Below are 18,320 nucleotides of genomic sequence, written 5' to 3' on the forward strand. Positions count from 1 at the left end.
TCTACCCTACCAGGTACTCTACTAGGTACTCTACTCTACCAGGTACTCTACTAGGTACTCTACCAGGTACTCTACTAGGTACTCTACTCTACCAGGTACTCTACCATGTACTCTACTCTACCAGGTACTCTACCAGGTACTCTACTCTACCAGGTACTCTACCATGTACTCTACTCTACCAGGTACTCTACCAGGTACTCTACTCTACCAGGTACTCTACTCTACCATGTACTCTACCAGGTACTCTACCAGGTACTCTACTAGGTACTCTACTCTACCAGGTACTCTACTCTACCAGGTACTCTATCAGGTACTCTACCAGGTACTCTACCAGGTACTCTACTCTACCAGGTACTCTACTCTACCATGTACTCTACCATGTACTCTACCATGTACTCTACTATGTACTCTACCAGGTACTCTACTCTACCAGGCACTCTACCATGTACTCTACTCTATCAGGTACTCTACCCTACCAGGTACTCTACTAGGTACTCTACTCTACCAGGTACTCTACTAGGTACTCTACCAGGTACTCTACTCTACCAGGTACTCTACCAGGTACTCTACTAGGTAATCTACCAGTTACTCTACTCTACCAGGTACTCTACCAGGTACTCTACCAGGTACTCTACTCTACCAGGTACCCTACCAGGTACTCTACCCTACCAGGTACTCTACCAGGTACTCTACCAGGTACCCTACCAGGTACTCTAATAGGTACTCTACCAGGTACTCTACTCTACCAGGTACTCTACCATGTACTCTACTATGTACTCTACTCTACCAGGTACTCTACCAGGTACTCTACTCTACCAGGTACTCTACTAGGTACTCTACTCTATCAGGTACTCTACCAGGTACTCTACTCTACCAGGCACTCTACTAGGTACTCTACTCTACCAGGTACTCTACTCTACCAGGTACTCTACTCTACCAGGTACCCTATCAGGTACTCTGCCAGGTACTCTACCAGGTACTCTACTCTACCAGTCACTCTACCAGGTACTCTACTCTACCAGGCACTCTACCAGGTACTCTACCATGTACTCTACTCTACCAGGTACTCTACCAGGTACTCTACCAGGTACTCTACCAGGTACTCTACTCTACCAGGTACTCTACCAGGTACTCTACCAGGTACTCTACTCTACCAGGTACCCTACCAGGTACTCTACCAGGTACTCTACCAGGTACTCCACCAGGTACATACTTGATTATTACAGGGTTCTATCTATTCAATGTAGGCTACTCTAACACAAGGTCTACTATAGTGTAAGAACAACCCATATCTTCAGAGGTTCTAGTCCAGATGACAGAAGTGTAGTGGTAGTGGTCCTAGTCCAGATGACAGAAGTGTAGTGTTAGTGGTCCTTGTCCATATGACAGAAGTGTAGTGGTAGTGGTCCTAGTCCAGATGACAGAAGTGTAGTGGTCCTAGTCCAGATGGCAGAAGTGCAGTGGTCCTAGTCCAGATGACAGAAGTGTAGTGGTCTTAGTCCAGATGACAGAAGTGTAGTGGGCCTCGTCCAGATGACAGAAGTGTAGTGGGCCTCGTCCAGATGACAGAAGTGTAGTGGTCTTAGTCCAGATGACAGAAGTGTAGTGGTCCTAGTCTAGATGACAGAAGTCTAGTGGTCCTAGTCCAGATGACAGAAGTGTATTGGTAGTGGTCCTAGTCCAGATGACAGAAGGGTAGTGGTCCTAGTCCAGATGACAGAGGTGTAGTGGTCCTAGTCCAGATGACAGAATTGTAGTGGTCCTAGTCCAGATGACAGAAGTGTAGTGGGCCTCGTCCAGATGACAGAAGTGTTGTGGTCCTAGTCCAGATGACAGAAGTGTATTGGTAGTGGTCCTAGTCCAGATGACAGAGGTGTAGTGGTAGTGGTCCTAGTCCAGATGACAGAAGTGTAGTGGGCTTCGTCTAGATGACAGAAGTGTAGTGGTATTAGTCCAGATGACAGAAGTCTAGTGGTCTTAGTCCAGATGACAGAAGTGTAGTGGTCCTAGTCCAGATGACAGAAGTGTAGTGGTCCTAGTCCAGATGACAGAAGTGTTGTGGTCTTAGTCCAGATGACAGAAGTGTAGTGGTAGTGGTCCTAGTCCAGATGACAGAAGTGTAGTGGTCCTAGTCCAGATGACAGAAGTGTAGTGGTCCTAGTCCAGATGTCAGAGGTGTAGTGGTCCTAGTCCAGATGTCAGAGGTGTAGTGGTCTTAGTCCAGATGTCAGAGGTGTGGTGGTCCTAGTCCAGATGACAGAAGCGTATTGGTAGTGGTCCTAGTCCAGATGACAGAAGTCATTGTCATCCTATGGATTGAATTGATACACATTCTAACATTTGCTTCCTGGCCAGATATGTTATCCTCTTAGGCTTATCTGGCCAGATATGCTATCCTCCTCCTAGGCTTAGCTGCCCAGATATGTTGTCCTCCTAGGCTTAGCTGGCCAGATATGTTGTCCTCTTAGTCTTATCTGGCCAGATATGTTATCCTCCTCCTGGGCTTACCTGGCCAGATATGTTATCCTCCTCCTGGGCTTACCTGGCCAGATATGTTATCCTCCTCCTGGGCTTACCTGGCCAGATATGTTATCCTCCTCCTGGGCTTACCTGGCCAGATATGTTATCCACCTCTTGGGCTTACCTGGCCAGATATGAGGAGGAGGAGACGGGGGAAGTGGGAGAGGAGATGAGGGGGAGAGGAGATGAGGGGAGAGGGGGAAGTGGGAGAGGAGATGAGGGGAGAGGAGGAGACGGGGGAAGTGGGAGAGGAGATGAGGAGGAGATGGGGGAAGTGGGGAGAGGAGATGAGGGGGGGAGAGGGGGAAGTGGGAGAGGAGATGAGGAGGAGACGGGGGAAGTGGGAGAGGAGATGAGGGGGAGAGGAGGAGACGGGGGAAGTGGGAGAGGAGATGAGGGGGAGAGGAGGAGACGGGGGAAGTGGGAGAGGAGATGAGGGGGAGAGGAGGAGACGGGGGAAGTGGGAGAGGAGATGAGGGGGAGAGGAGGAGACGGGGGAAGTGGGAGAGGAGATGAGGGGGAGAGGAGGAGGGGGGAAGTGGGAGAGGAGATGAGGGGGAGAGGAGATGAGGAGGAGACGGGGGAAGTGGGAGAGGAGATGAGGGGGAGAGGAGATGAGGGGGAGAGGAGATGAGGGGGAGAGGAGATGAGGGGGAGAGGAGATGAGGGGGAGAGGAGATGAGGGAGGTTTGGAGAGGAGAACTGAGGACAGGACATGAGTGGGGGAGGGGGGAGAGAAAAGCAGCTTCCCCACTGCAGTGTGACTATGATCTGTCACTGTTGCAAGAGCACCACCTCTCTCCTTCCCTCTCTGTCTCTCCGTCTTCCCTACTCACTACCTCTCGCCCTCTCTATCTCTCTGTCTTCCCTCTCTATCTCTCTGTCTTCCCTCTCTATCTCTCTGTCTTCCCTCTCTATCTCTCCGTCTTCCCTCTCTATCACTCTGTCTTCCCTCTCATTATCTCCGTCTTCCCTCTCTATCACTGTCTTCCCTACTCACTACCTCTCGCCCTCTCTATCTCCGTCTTCCCTCTCATTATCTCCGTCTTCCCTCTCATTATCTCCGTCTTCCCTCTCTTTCTCTCCATCTTCCCTCTCTATCTCTCTGTCTTCCCTCTCTATCTCTCTGTCTTCCCTCTCATTATCTCCGTCTTCCCTCTCTATCACTCTGTCTTCCCTCTCATTTGCTCCGTCTTCCCTCTCTATCTCTCTGTCTACCCTCTTTCTACCCCCGTCTTCCCTCTCTTTCTCTCCGTCTTCCCTCTCTTTCTCTCCGTCTTCCCTCTCTTTCTCTCCGTCTTCCCTCTCTTTCTCTCCGTCTTCCCTCTCTTTCTCTCTGTCTTCCCTCTCTGTCTTCCCTCTCTTTCTCTCCGTCTTCCCTCTCTTTCTCTCTGTCTTCCCTCCCTTTCTCTCTGTCTTCCCTCTCTTTCTCTCTGTCTTCCCTCTCTTTCTCTCTGTCTTCCCTCTCTTTCTCTCCGTCTTCCCTCTTTCTCTCTGTCTTCCCTCTCTTTCTCTCCTTCTTCCCTCTCTTTCTCTTCGTCTTCCCTCTTTCTCTCCGTCTTCCCTCTCCTTCTCTCTGTCTTCCCTCTCTTTCTCTCCGTCTTCCCTCTCTTTCTCTCCGTCTTCCCTCTCTTTCTCTCCGTCTTCCCTCTCTTTCTCTCTGTCTTCCCTCTTTCTCTCTGTCTTCCCTCTTTCTCTCTGTCTTCCCTCTTTCTCTCTGTCTTCCCTCTTTCTCTCCGTCTTCCCTCACTTTCTCTCTGTCTTCCCTACTCACTACCTCCCACTCTCACGGTATCTTCTCTCAATCCCACGGTCTCTCTTTCTCTCCAGTGGTTTATGAATGGCATTATGGCTGCGTGGTTATGAATAGCATTGAAAAGCCTTTATCGCCTGCAGTGATGCCTCAGGTGGAGGAATGAGCTGGCCTTACATAAACTGTGTCCCAAATGGCACCCTATTCCCTACATAGTGCACCACTTTTGAGCAGAGCCCTGTATGCCCTGGTCAACAGTAGTGCCCTATATAATGAAAAGAAGGCCGTTTGGGAAACAAACCACCGAGAGAACAGCACCAATCAAACTGTCAGAAGACATCAGCAGCTCTGTGACTTTGCGTCTCTCTCTGAGCTGTGTGTGGGATGATGACAGTTGACTGTTCAGTTGTAGTGCACTGAATGACTCCCTAGTGTTGGAGAGCTGTAGTGTACTGAATGACTCCCTAGTGTTGGTGAGCGGTAGTGTACTGAATGACTCCCTAGTGTTGGTGAGCTGTAGTGTGCTGAATGACTCCCTACTGTTGGTGAGCTGTAGTGTACTGAATGACTCCCTACTGTTGGTGAGCTGTTGTGTATGTTGGTGAGCTGTAGTGTACTGAATGACTCCCTACTGTTGGTGAGCTGTAGTGTACTGAATGACTCCCTACTGTTGGTGAGCTGTAGTTGTACTGAATGACTCCCTACTGTTGGTGAGCTGTAGTGTACTGAATGACTCCCTAGTGTTGGTGAGCTGTAGTGTACTGAATGACTCCCTACTGTTGGTGAGCTGTAGTGTACTGAAAGACTCCCTACTGTTGGTGAGCTGTAGTGTACTGAATGACTCCCTACTGTTGGTGAGTTGTAGTGTACTGAATGACTCCCTACTGTTGGTGAGTTGTAGTGTACTGAATGACTCCCTACTGTTGGTGAGCTGTAGTGTACTGAATGACTCCCTAGTTTTGGTGAGCTGTAGTGTACTGAAAGACTCCCTAGTTTTGGTGAGCTGTAGTGTACTGAATGACTCCCTACTGTTGGTGAGCTGTAGTGTATGTTGGTGAGCTGTAGTGTACTGAATGACTCCCTACTGTTGGTGAGCTGTAGTGTATGTTGGTGAGCTGTAGTGTATGTTGGTGAGCTGTAGTGTATGTTGGTGAGCTGTAGTGTATGTTGGTGAGCTGTAGTGTACTGAATGACTCCCTAGTGTTTGTGAGCTGTAGTGTACTGAATGACTCCCTACTGTTGGTGAGCTGTAGTGTACTGAATGACTCCCTACTGTTGGTGAGCTGTAGTGTACTGAATGACTCCCTACTGTTGGTGAGCTGTAGTGTACTGAATGACTCCCTACTGTTGGTGAGCTGTAGTGTAGTGAATGACTCCCTACTGTTGGTGAGCTGTAGTGTACTGAATGACTCCCTAGTGTTGGTGAGCTGTAGTGTAGTGAATGACTCCCTACTGTTGGTGAGCTGTAGTGTACTGAATGACTCCCTACTGTTGGTGAGCTGTAGTGTACTGAATGACTCCCTACTGTTGGTGAGCTGTAGTGTACTGAATGACTCCCTACTGTTGGTGAGCTGTAGTGTAGTGAATGACTCCCTACTTTTGGTGAGCTGTAGTGTAGTGAATGACTTCCTACTGTTGGTGAGCTGTAGTGTACTGAATGACTCCCTACTGTTGGTGAGCTGTAGTGTAGTGAATGACTCCCTACTGTTGGTGAGCTGTAGTGTACTGAATGACTCCCTACTGTTGGTGAGCTGTAGTGTACTGAATGACTCCCTACTGTTGGTGAGCTGTAGTGTACTGAATGACTCCCTACTGTTGGTGAGCTGTAGTGTACTGAATGACTCGCTACTGTTGGTGAGCTGTAGTGTACTGAATGACTCCCTACTGTTGGTGAGCTGTAGTGTACTGAATGACTCCCTACTGTTGGTGAGCTGTAGTTTGCTGAATGACTCCCTACTGTTGGTGAGCTGTAGTTTACTGAATGACTCCCTACTGTTGGTGAGCTGTAGTTTACTGAATGACTCCCTACTGTTGGTGAGCTGTAGTTTACTGAATGACTCCCTACTGTTGGTGAGCTCCCAGACAGCACCTGAGACCAGACCCGCCCAGGCAGCCGGTAGACCAGACCCGCCCAGGCAGCCGGGAGACCAGACCCGCCCAGGCAGCCGGGAGACCAGACCCGCCCAGGCAGCCGGGAGACCAGACCCGTCCCGTCTCCCAGGCAGCTGGAGACCAGACCCGCCCCGGCAGCCGGGAGACCAGACCCGCCCAGGCAGCCGGGAGACCAGACCCGCCCCGGCAGCCGGGAGACCAGACCCGTCCCGTCTCCCAGGCAGCTGGAGACCAAACCCGCCCCGTCTCCCAGGCAGCTGGAGACCAGACCCGCCCCGTCTCCCAGGCAGCCGCAGCCTGGGGGTATAAGAGCTGACAGGGCCCTGGTCTTGTCTGTGTTTTCTGAGTCAGTGTGAAGTTTATCGAGTCCCCCTATCAGGCCCTATCTGGCTCTCTGTCACCTGAGCCCCGGTGTCCTCGGTGGCCAGTGTTGTCTTCCCCCTCCAGCCAAGTGTTTGGGAACGCAGCCTGCATGCAGAGCAGAGAGGACTGCCTTCAGCAGGCAAGCCTCATATACACACTCACAGAGAGGCCTCACCTCAGAGGGTGATGAGGCACTCAGAGCACTGACCTGATCACAGCACGTTGGGATGCTAGGACACTTGCTGATACAGGGATAGTCTTTAATGGGATACTGGGATAGTCTTTAATGGGACACTGGGATAGTCTTTAATGGGACACTGGCTGATACTGGGATAGTCTTTACTGGGATACTGGGATAGTCTTTAATGGGACACTGGGATAGTCTTTAATGGGACACTGGCTGATACTGGGAGAGTCTTTAATGGGACACTGGCTGATACTGGGATAGTCTTTACTGGGATACTGGGATAGTCTTTAATGGGACACTGGCTGATACTGGGAGAGTCTTTAATGGGACACTGGCTGATACTGGGATAGTCTTTACTGGGATAGTCTTTAATGGGACACTGGGATAGTCTTTAATGGGATACTGGCTGATACTGGGATAGTCTTTAATGGGATACTGGCTGATACTGGGATAGTCTTTAATGGGATACTGGGATAGTCTTTAATGGGATACTGGGATAGTCTTTAATGGGACACTGGCTGATACTGGGATAGTCTTTAATGGGATACTGGGATAGTCTTTAATGGGATACTGGCTGATACTGGGATAGTCTTTAATGGGATACTGGGATAGTCTTTAATAGGATACTGGTATAGTCTTTAATGGGATACTGGCTGATACTGGGATAGTCTTTAATGGGATACTGGGATAGTCTTTAATAGGATACTGGGATAGTCTTTAATGGGATACTGGCTGATACTGGGATAGTCTTTAATGGGATACTGGGATAGTCTTTAATGGGATACTGGGATAGTCTTTAATAGGATACTGGGATAGTCTTTAATGGGATACTGGGATAGTCTTTAATGGGACACTGGCTGATACTGGGATAGTCTTTAATGGGATACTGGGATAGTCTTTAATGGGATACTGGGATAGTCTTTAATGGGATACTGGGATAGTCTTTAATGGGATACTGGCTGATACTGGGATAGTCTTTAATGGGACACTGGCTGATACTGGGATAGTCTTTAATGGGATACTGGCTGATACTGGGATAGTCTTTAATGGGATACTGGCTGATACTGGGATAGTCTTTAATGGGACACTGGGATAGTCTTTAATGTGATACTGGGATAGTATTTAATGGGATACTGGCTGATACTGGGATAGTATTTAATGGGATACTTGGATAGTCTTTAATGGGACACTGGGATAATCTTTAATGGGACACTGGCTGATACTGGGATAGTCTTTAATGGGATACTGGCTGATACTGGGATAGTCTTTAATGGGACACTGGGTTAGTCTTTAATGTGATACTGGGATAGTCTTTAATGGGACACTGGGATAGTCTTTAATGGGATACTGGCTGATACTAGGATAGTCTTTAATGGGACACTGGGATAGTCTTTAATGGGATACTGGCTGATACTGGGATAGTCTTTAATGGGATACTGGCTGATACTGGGATAGTCTTTAATGGGATACTGGCTGATACTGGATAGTCTTTAATGGGATACTGGGATAGTCTTTAATGGGACACTGGGATAGTCTTTAATGGGACACTGGCTGATACTGGGATAGTCTTTAATGGGATACTGGCTGATACTGGGATAGTCTTTAATGGGATACTGGCTGATACCGGGATAGTCTTTAATGGGATACTGGCTGATACTGGGATAGTCTTTAATGGGACACTGGGATAGTCTTTAATGGGACACTGGCTGATACTGGGATAGTCTTTAATGGGATACTGGCTGATACTGGGATAGTCTTTAATGGGATACTGGGATAGTCTTTAATGGGACACTGGGATAGTATTTAAATGGACACTGGGATAGTCTTTAATGGGACACTGGCTGATACTGGGATAGTCTTTAATGGGATACTGGCTGATACTGGGATAGTCTTTAATGGGACACTGGGATAGTCTTTAATGGGACACTGGCTGATACTGGGATAGTCTTTAATGGGATACTGGCTGATACTGGGATAGTCTTTAATGGGATACTGGGATAGTCTTTAATGGGACACTGGGATAGTATTTAATGGGATACTGGGTATAGTCTTTAATGGGACACTGGCTGATACTGGGATAGTCTTTAATGGGACACTGGCTGATACTGGGATAGTCTTTAATGGGATACTGGCTGATACTGGGATAGTCTTTAATGGGACACAGGCTGATACTGGGATAGTCTTTAATGGGATACTGGCTGATACTGGGATAGTCTTTAATGGGACACTGGCTGATACTGGGATAGTCTTTAATGGGACACTGGGATAGTCTTTAATGGGATACTGGGATAGTCTTTAATGGGATACTGGCTGATACTGGGATAGTCTTTAATGGGACACTGGGATAGTCTTTAATGGGACACTGGCTGATACTGGGATAGTCTTTAATGGGATACTGGCTGATACTGGGATAGTCTTTAATGGGATACTGGGATAGTCTTTAATGCGACACTGGGATAGTCTTTAATGGGACACTGGCTGATACTGGGATAGTCTTTAATGGGACACTGGCTGGTACTGGGATAGTCTTTAATGGGACACTGGGATATTCTTTAATGGGATACTGGCTGATACTGGGATAGTCTTTAATGGGATACTGGCTGATACTGGGATAGTCTTTAATGGGACACAGGCTGATACTGGGATAGTCTTTAATGGGATACTGGCTGATACTGGGATAGTCTTTAATGGGACACTGGCTGATACTGGGATAGTCTTTAATGGGACACTGGGATAGTCTTTAATGGGATACTGTCTGATACTGGGATAGTCTTTAATGGGATACTGGCTGATACTGGGATAGTCTTTAATGGGATACTGGCTGATACTGGGATATTCTTTAATGGGATACTGGCTGATACTGGATAGTCTTTAATGGGATACTGGGATAGTCTTTAATGGGACACTGGGATAGTCTTTAATGGGACACTGGCTGATACTGGGATAGTCTTTAATGGGATACTGGCTGATACTGGGATAGTCTTTAATGGGACACTGGGATAATCTTTAATGGGACACTGGCTGATACTGGGATAGTCTTTAATGGGATACTGGCTGATACTGGGATAGTCTTTAATGGGATACTGGGATAGTCTTTAATGGGACACTGGGATAGTATTTAATGGGATACTGGGTATCGTCTTTAATGGGACACTGGGGATAGTCTTTAATGGGACACTGGCTGATACTGGGATAGTCTTTAATGGGATACTGGCTGATACTGGGATAGTCTTTAATGGGACACAGGCTGATACTGGGATAGTCTTTAATGGGACACTGGGATAGTCTTCAATGGGATACTGGCTGATACTGGGATAGTCTTTAATGGGACACTGTCTGATACTGGGATAGTCTTTAATGGGATACTGGCTGATACTGGGATAGTCTTTAATGGGATACTGGCTGATACTGGGATAGTCTTTAATGGGACACTGGCTGATACTGGGATAGCCTTTAATGGGACACTGGGATAGTCTTTAATGGGATACTGGCTGATACTGGGATAGTCTTTAATGGGACACTGGCTGATACTGGGATAGTCTTTAATGGGACACTGGCTGGTACTGGGATAGTCTTTAATGGGATACTGGCTGATACTGGGATAGTCTTTAATGGGACACTGGCTGATACCGGGATAGTCTTTACTGGGATACTGGCTGATACCGGGATAGTCTTTAATGGGATACTGGCTGATACTGGGATAGTCTTTACTGGGATACTGGCTGATACCGGGATAGTCTTTAATGGGATACTGGCTGATACTGGGATAGTCTTCAATGGGATACTGGGATAGTCTTTAATGGGACACTGGTTGATACTGGGATAGTCTTTAATGGGATAGTCTTTAATGGGATACTGGCTGATACCGGGATAGTCTTTACTGGGATACTGGCTGATACCGGGATAGTCTTTAATGGGATACTGGCTGATACTGGGATAGTCTTCAATGGGATACTGGGATAGTCTTTAATGGGACACTGGTTGATACTGGGATAGTCTTCAATGGGATACTGGGATATTCTTTAATGGGATACTGGCTGATGCTGGGATAGTCTTTAATGGGACACTGGGATAGTCTTTAATGGGATACTGGGATAGTCTTTAATGGGATACTGGCTGATACTGGGATAGTCTTTAATGGGATACTGGGATAGTCTTTAATGGGATACTGGCTGATACTGGGATAGTCTTTAATGGGATACTGGCTGATACTGGATAGTCTTTAATGGGATACTGGGATAGTCTTTAATGGGACACTGGGATAGTCTTTAATGGGACACTGGCTGATACTGGGATAGTCTTTAATGGGATACTGGCTGATACTGGGATAGTCTTTAATGGGACACTGGGATTGTCTTTAATGGGACACTGGCTGATACTGGGATAGTCTTTAATGGGATACTGGCTGATACTGGGATAGTCTTTAATGGGACACTGGGATAGTCTTTAATGGGACACTGGGATAGTATTTAATGGGATACTGGGTATAGTCTTTAATGGGACACTGGGGATAGTCTTTAATGGGACACTGGCTGATACTGGGATAGTCTTTAATGGGATACTGGCTGACACTGGGATAGTCTTTAATGGGACACTGGGATAGTATTTAATGGGATACTGGGTATAGTCTTTAATGGGACACTGGGGATAGTCTTTAATGGGATACTGTCTGATACTGGGATAGTCTTTAATGGGATACTGTCTGATACTGGGATAGTCTTTAATGGGACACTGGCTGGTACTGGGATAGTCTTTAATGGGATACTGGCTGATACTGGGATAGTCTTTAATGGGACACTGGCTGATACCGGGATAGTCTTTAATGGGATACTGGCTGATACTGGGATAGTCTTCAATGGGATACTGGGATAGTCTTTAATGGGACACTGGTTGATACTGGGATAGTCTTTAATGGGATAGTCTTTAATGGGATACTGGCTGATACCGGGATAGACTTTACTGGGATACTGGCTGATACCGGGATAGTCTTTAATGGGATACTGCCTGATACTGGGATAGTCTTCAATGGGATACTGGGATAGTCTTTAATGGGACACTGGTTGATACTGGGATAGTCTTCAATGGGATACTGGGATATTCTTTAATGGGATACTGGCTGATACTGGGATAGTCTTTAATGGGACACTGGGATAGTCTTTAATGGGATACTGGGATAGTCTTTAATGGGATACTGGCTGATACTGGGATAGTCTTTAATGGGATACTGGGATAGTCTTTAATGGGATACTGGTTGATACTGGGATAGTCTTTAATGGGATACTGGTTGATACTGGGATAGTCTTCAATGGGATACTGGGATAGTCTTTAATGGGATACTGGGATAGTCTTCAATGGGATACTGGGATAGTCTTCAATGGGATACTGGGATAGTCTTTAATGGGATACTGGCTGATACTGAGATTCTTTAATGGGATACTGGGATAGTCTTTAATGGGATACTGGGATAGTCTTTAATGGGACACTGGGATAGTCTTTAATGGGATACTGGCTGATACTGGGATAATCTTTAATGGGATACTGGCTGATACTGGGATAGTCTTTAATGGGATACTGGCTGATACTGGGATAGTCTTTAATGGGACACTGGGATAGTATTTAATGGGATACTGGGTATAGTCTTTAATGGGACACTGGGGATAGTCTTTAATGGGACACTGGCTGATACTGGGATAGTCTTTAATGGGATACTGTCTGATACTGGGATAGTCTTTAGTGGGATACTGGCTGATACTGGGATAGTCTTTAATGGGACGCTGGCTGATACCGGGATAGTCTTTAATGGGATACTGGCTGATACTGGGATAGTCTTCAATGGGATACTGGGATAGTCTTTAATGGGACACTGGTTGATACTGGGATAGTCTTTAATGGGATAGTCTTTAATGGGATACTGGCTGATACCGGGATAGTCTTTACTGGGATACTGGCTGATACCGGGATAGTCTTTAATGGGATACTGGCTGATACTGGGATAATCTTCAATGGGATACTGGGATAGTCTTTAATGGGACACTGGTTGATACTGGGATAGTCTTTAATGGGATACTGGGATATTCTTTAATGGGATACTGGCTGATACTGGGATAGTCTTTAATGGGACACTGGGATAGTCTTTAATGGGATACTGGGATAGTCTTTAATGGGATACTGGCTGATACTGGGATAGTCTTTAATGGGATACTGGGATAGTCTTTAATGGGATACTGGGATAGTCTTTAATGGGATACTGGTTGATACTGGGATAGTCTTTAATGGGATACTGTTTGATACTGGGATAGTCTTCAATGGGATACTGGGATAGTCTTTAATGGGATACTGGCTGATACTGAGATTCTTTAATGGGATACTGGGATAGTCTTTAATGGGATACTGGGATAGTCTTTAATGGGACACTGGGATAGTCTTTAATGGGATACTGGCTGATACTGGGATAATCTTTAATGGGATACTGGCTGATACTGGGATAGTCTTTAATGGGATACTGGCTGATACTGGGATAGTCTTTAATGGGATACTGGGATAGTCTTTAATGGGACACTGGGATAGTATTTAATGGGATACTGGGTATAGTCTTTAATGGGACACTGGGGATAGTCTTTAATGGGACACTGGGATAGTCTTTAATGGGATACTGGCTGATACTGGGATAGTCTTTAATGGGACACTGGCTGATACTGGGATAGTCTTTAATGGGACACTGGGATAGTCTTTAATGGGATACTGTCTGATACTGGGATAGTCTTTAATGGGATATTGGCTGATACTGGGATATTCTTTAATGGGATACTGGCTGATACTGGATAGTCTTTAATGGGATACTGGGATAGTCTTTAATGGGACACTGGGATAGTCTTTAATGGGACACTGGCTGATACTGGGATAGTCTTTAATGGGATACTGGCTGATACTGGGATAGTCTTTAATGGGACACTGGGATAGTCTTTAATGGGACACTGGCTGATACTGGGATAGTCTTTAATGGGATACTGGCTGATACTGGGATAGTCTTTAATGGGATACTGGGATAGTCTTTAATGGGACACTGGGATAGTATTTAATGGGATACTGGGTATCGTCTTTAATGGGACACTGGGGATAGTCTTTAATGGGACACTGGCTGATACTGGGATAGTCTTTAATGGGATACTGGCTGATACTGGGATAGTCTTTAATGGGACACTGGCTGATACTGGGATAGTCTTTAATGGGACACTGGCTGGTACTGGGATAGTCTTTAATGGGATACTGGCTGATACTGGGATAGTCTTTAATGGGACACTGGCTGATACCGGGATAGTCTTTAATGGGATACTGGCTGATACTGGGATAGTCTTCAATGGGATACTGGGATAGTCTTTAATGGGGCACTGGTTGATACTGGGATAGTCTTTAATGGGATAGTCTTTAATGGGATACTGGCTGATACCGGGATAGTCTTTACTGGGATACTGGCTGATACCGGGATAGTCTTTAATGGGATACTGGCTGATACTGGGATAGTCTTCAATGGGATACTGGGATAGTCTTTAATGGGACACTGGTTGATACTGGGATAGTCTTTAATGGGATACTGGGATATTCTTTAATGGGATACTGGCTGATACTGGGATAGTCTTTAATGGGACACTGGGATAGTCTTTAATGGGATACTGGGATAGTCTTTAATGGGATACTGGCTGATACTGGGATAGTCTTTAATGGGATACTGGGATAGTCTTTAATGGGATACTGGCTGATACTGGGATAGTCTTTAATGGGATACTGGCTGATACTGGATAGTCTTTAATGGGATACTGGGATAGTCTTTAATGGGACACTGGCTGATACTGGGATAGTCTTTAATGGGATACTGGCTGATACTGGGATAGTCTTTAATGGGACACTGGGATAGTCTTTAATGGGACACTGGCTGATACTGGGATAGTCTTTAATGGGATACTGGCTGATACTGGGATAGTCTTTAATGGGACACTGGGATAGTCTTTAATGGGACACTGGGATAGTATTTAATGGGATACTGGGTATCGTCTTTAATGGGACATTGGCTGATACTGGTATAGTCTTTAATGGGACACTGGGGATAGTCTTTAATGGGACACTGGCTGATACTGGTATAGTCTTTAATGGGATACTGGCTGATACTGGGATAGTCTTTAATGGGACACTGGCTGATACTGGGATAGTCTTTAATGGGACACTGGCTGATACTGGGATAGTCTTTAATGGGACACTGGGATAGTCTTTAATGGGATACTGTCTGATACTGGGATAGTCTTTAATGGGATACTGGCTGATACTGGGATAGTCTTTAATGGGATACTGGGATAGTCTTTAATGGGATACTGGCTGATACTGGGATAGTCTTTAATGGGACACTGGGATAGTCTTTAATGGGATACTGGCTGATACTGGGATAGTCTTTAATGGGATACTGGCTGATACTGGGATAGTCTTTAATGGGACACTGGCTGATACTGGGATAGTCTTTAATGGGACACTGGGATAGTCTTTAATGGGATACTGTCTGATACTGGGATAGTCTTTAATGGGACACTGGCTGATACTGGGATAGTCTTTAATGGGACACTGGCTGGTACTGGGATAGTCTTTAATGGGATACTGGCTGATACTGGGATAGTCTTTAATGGGACACTGGCTGATACCGGGATAGTCTTTAATGGGATACTGGCTGATACTGGGATAGTCTTCAATGGGATACTGGGATAGTCTTTAATGGGACACTGGTTGATACTGGGATAGTCTTTAATGGGATAGTCTTTAATGGGATACTGGCTCTTACCGGGATAGTCTTTACTGGGATACTGGCTGATACCGGGATAGTCTTTAATGGGATACTGGCTGATACTGGGATAGTCTTCAATGGGATACTGGGATAGTCTTTAATGGGACACTGGTTGATACTGGGATAGTCTTTAATGGGATACTGGGATATTCTTTAATGGGATACTGGCTGATACTGGGATAGTCTTTAATGGGACACTGGGATAGTCTTTAATGGGATACTGGGATAGTCTTTAATGGGATACTGGCTGATACTGGGATAGTCTTTAATGGGATACTGGGATAGTCTTTAATGGGATACTGGGATAGTCTTTAATGGGATACTGGTTGATACTGGGATAGTCTTTAATGGGATACATGTTGATACTGGGATAGTCTTCAATGGGATACTGGGATAGTCTTTAATGGGATACTGTCTGATACTGGGATATTCTTTAATGGGACACTGGGATAGTCTTTAATGGGATACTGGCTGATACTGGGATAGTCTTTAATGGGACACTGGCTGATACTGGGATAGTCTTTAATGGGATACTGGCTGATACTGGGATAGTCTTTAATGGGATACTGGGATAGTCTTTAATGGGATACTGGGATAGTCTTTAATGGGATACTGGGATAGTCTTTAATGGGACACTGGGATAGTCTTTAATGGGACACTGGGATATTCTTTAATGGGACACTGGGATAGTCTTTAATGGGACACTGGGATATTCTTTAATGGGATACTGGGTATAGTCTTTAATGGGATACTGGCTGATACTGGGAAAATCTTTACTTTTAATGGTACAGTGAGAAGGTGGCCTCCATCTTAGACTTTCCTAAATTCCAGTCATTTGAACAGAATACAGTATTCTGGCCCTAGTTGCTATTGTGCTAAGTGTTATTTTGTCCTTTTCTAAAATGAATGTTTTTCTCATTTAGCAACGTCCATGTTCCAGTAGCTTACTGTTGATGAGAGATGTCCAGTACAGTAGTTCAGGGCTCATTATATCCACCATCAGCTCCTCCTTGGGGACTCCCCTGCCTCTAACCAGAGCAGTAACATCGATACCTCTGTCAAATATCTTCTCTCTCTCTCTCTCTCTCTCTGGCCTGCCTGCATGGCCCTGGTTCAGATCTAACATGGTCTCTCATGGCTGGACAACCTGGCTTTGTGAATAATTAAAACTCTGTCTCTGTGAGTCCCAAAATGGCAACTTATTCCGTATATAGTGCACTACTTTTGACAGGAGCTTTAGTGCCCAACTGGGCCGTCCTCTGGTCCAAAACAGTGCACTATGTAGGGCATAAGATTCCATTTGGGACTCTGAAACACAACTGTAAATAATAGAGGCAGTGATGTAGCAGCTGATGATGTCATGGAGGCAGGTAGCCTAGTGGTTAGAGTGTAGGGGCGGCAGGTAGCCTAGTGGTTAGAGTGTAGGGGCGGTAGGTAGCCTAGTGGTTAGAGTGTAGGGGCGGCAGGTAGCCTAGTGGTTAGAGTGTAGGGACGGCAGGTAGTCTAGTGGTTAGAGCGTAGGGACGGCAGGTAGCCTAGTGGTTAGAGGGGGGAGACAGGTTGCCTAGTGGTTAGAGTGTAGGGACGGCAGGTAGTCTAGTGGTTAGAGCGTAGGGACGGCAGGTAGCCTAGTGGTTAGAGGGGGGAGACAGGTAGCCTAGTGGTTAGAGTGTAGGGACGGCAGGTAGTCTAGTGGTTAGAGCGTAGGGACGGCAGGTAGCCTAGTGGTTAGAGGGGGGAGACAGGTAGCCTAGTGGTTAGAGTGTAGGGACGGCAGGTAGTCTAGTGGTTAGAGCGTAGGGACGGTAGGTAGCCTAGTGATTAGTGTGGAGGGGCGGCAGGTAGTCTAGTGGTTATAGTGTAGGGACGGCAGGTAGCCTAGTGGTTAGAGTGTAGGGGCGGCAGGTAGCCTAGTGGTTAGAGTGTAGGGACGGCAGGTAGCCTAGTGGTTAGAGGGGGGAGACAGGTTGCCTAGTGGTTAGAGTGTGGGACGGCAGGTAGGCTAGTGGTTAGAGTATAGGGGCGGCAGGTAGCCTAGTGGTTAGAGTGTAGGGGCAGCAGGTAGCCTAGTGGTTAGAGTGTAGGGACGGTAGGTAGCCTAGTGGTTAGAGGGGGGAGACAGGTAGCCTAGTGGTTAGAGTGTAGGGGCGGCAGGTAGCCTAGTGGTTAGAGGGGGGAGACAGGTAGACTAGTGGTTAGAGTGTAGGGGTGGCAGGTAGTCTAGTGGTTAGAGCGTAGGGACGGCAGGTAGCCTAGTGGTTAGAGGGGGGAGACAGGTTGCCTAGTGGTTAGAGTGTAGGGACGGCAGGTAGTCTAGTGGTTAGAGCGTAGGGACGGCAGGTAGCCTAGTGGTTAGAGGGGGGAGACAGGTAGCCTAGTGGTTAGAGGGGGAGACAGGTAGCCTAGTGGTTAGAGTGTAGGGACGGCAGGTAGTCTAGTGGTTAGAGCGTAGGGACGGCAGGTAGCCTAGTGGTTAGAGGGGGGAGACAGGTAGCCTAGTGGTTAGAGTGTAGGGACGGCAGGTAGTCTAGTGGTTAGAGCGTAGGGACGGTAGGTAGCCT

Source organism: Oncorhynchus masou, chromosome 24 (genome assembly GCF_036934945.1).
Source record: "Oncorhynchus masou masou isolate Uvic2021 chromosome 24, UVic_Omas_1.1, whole genome shotgun sequence".
NCBI classification, from domain to species: domain Eukaryota; kingdom Metazoa; phylum Chordata; class Actinopteri; order Salmoniformes; family Salmonidae; genus Oncorhynchus; species Oncorhynchus masou.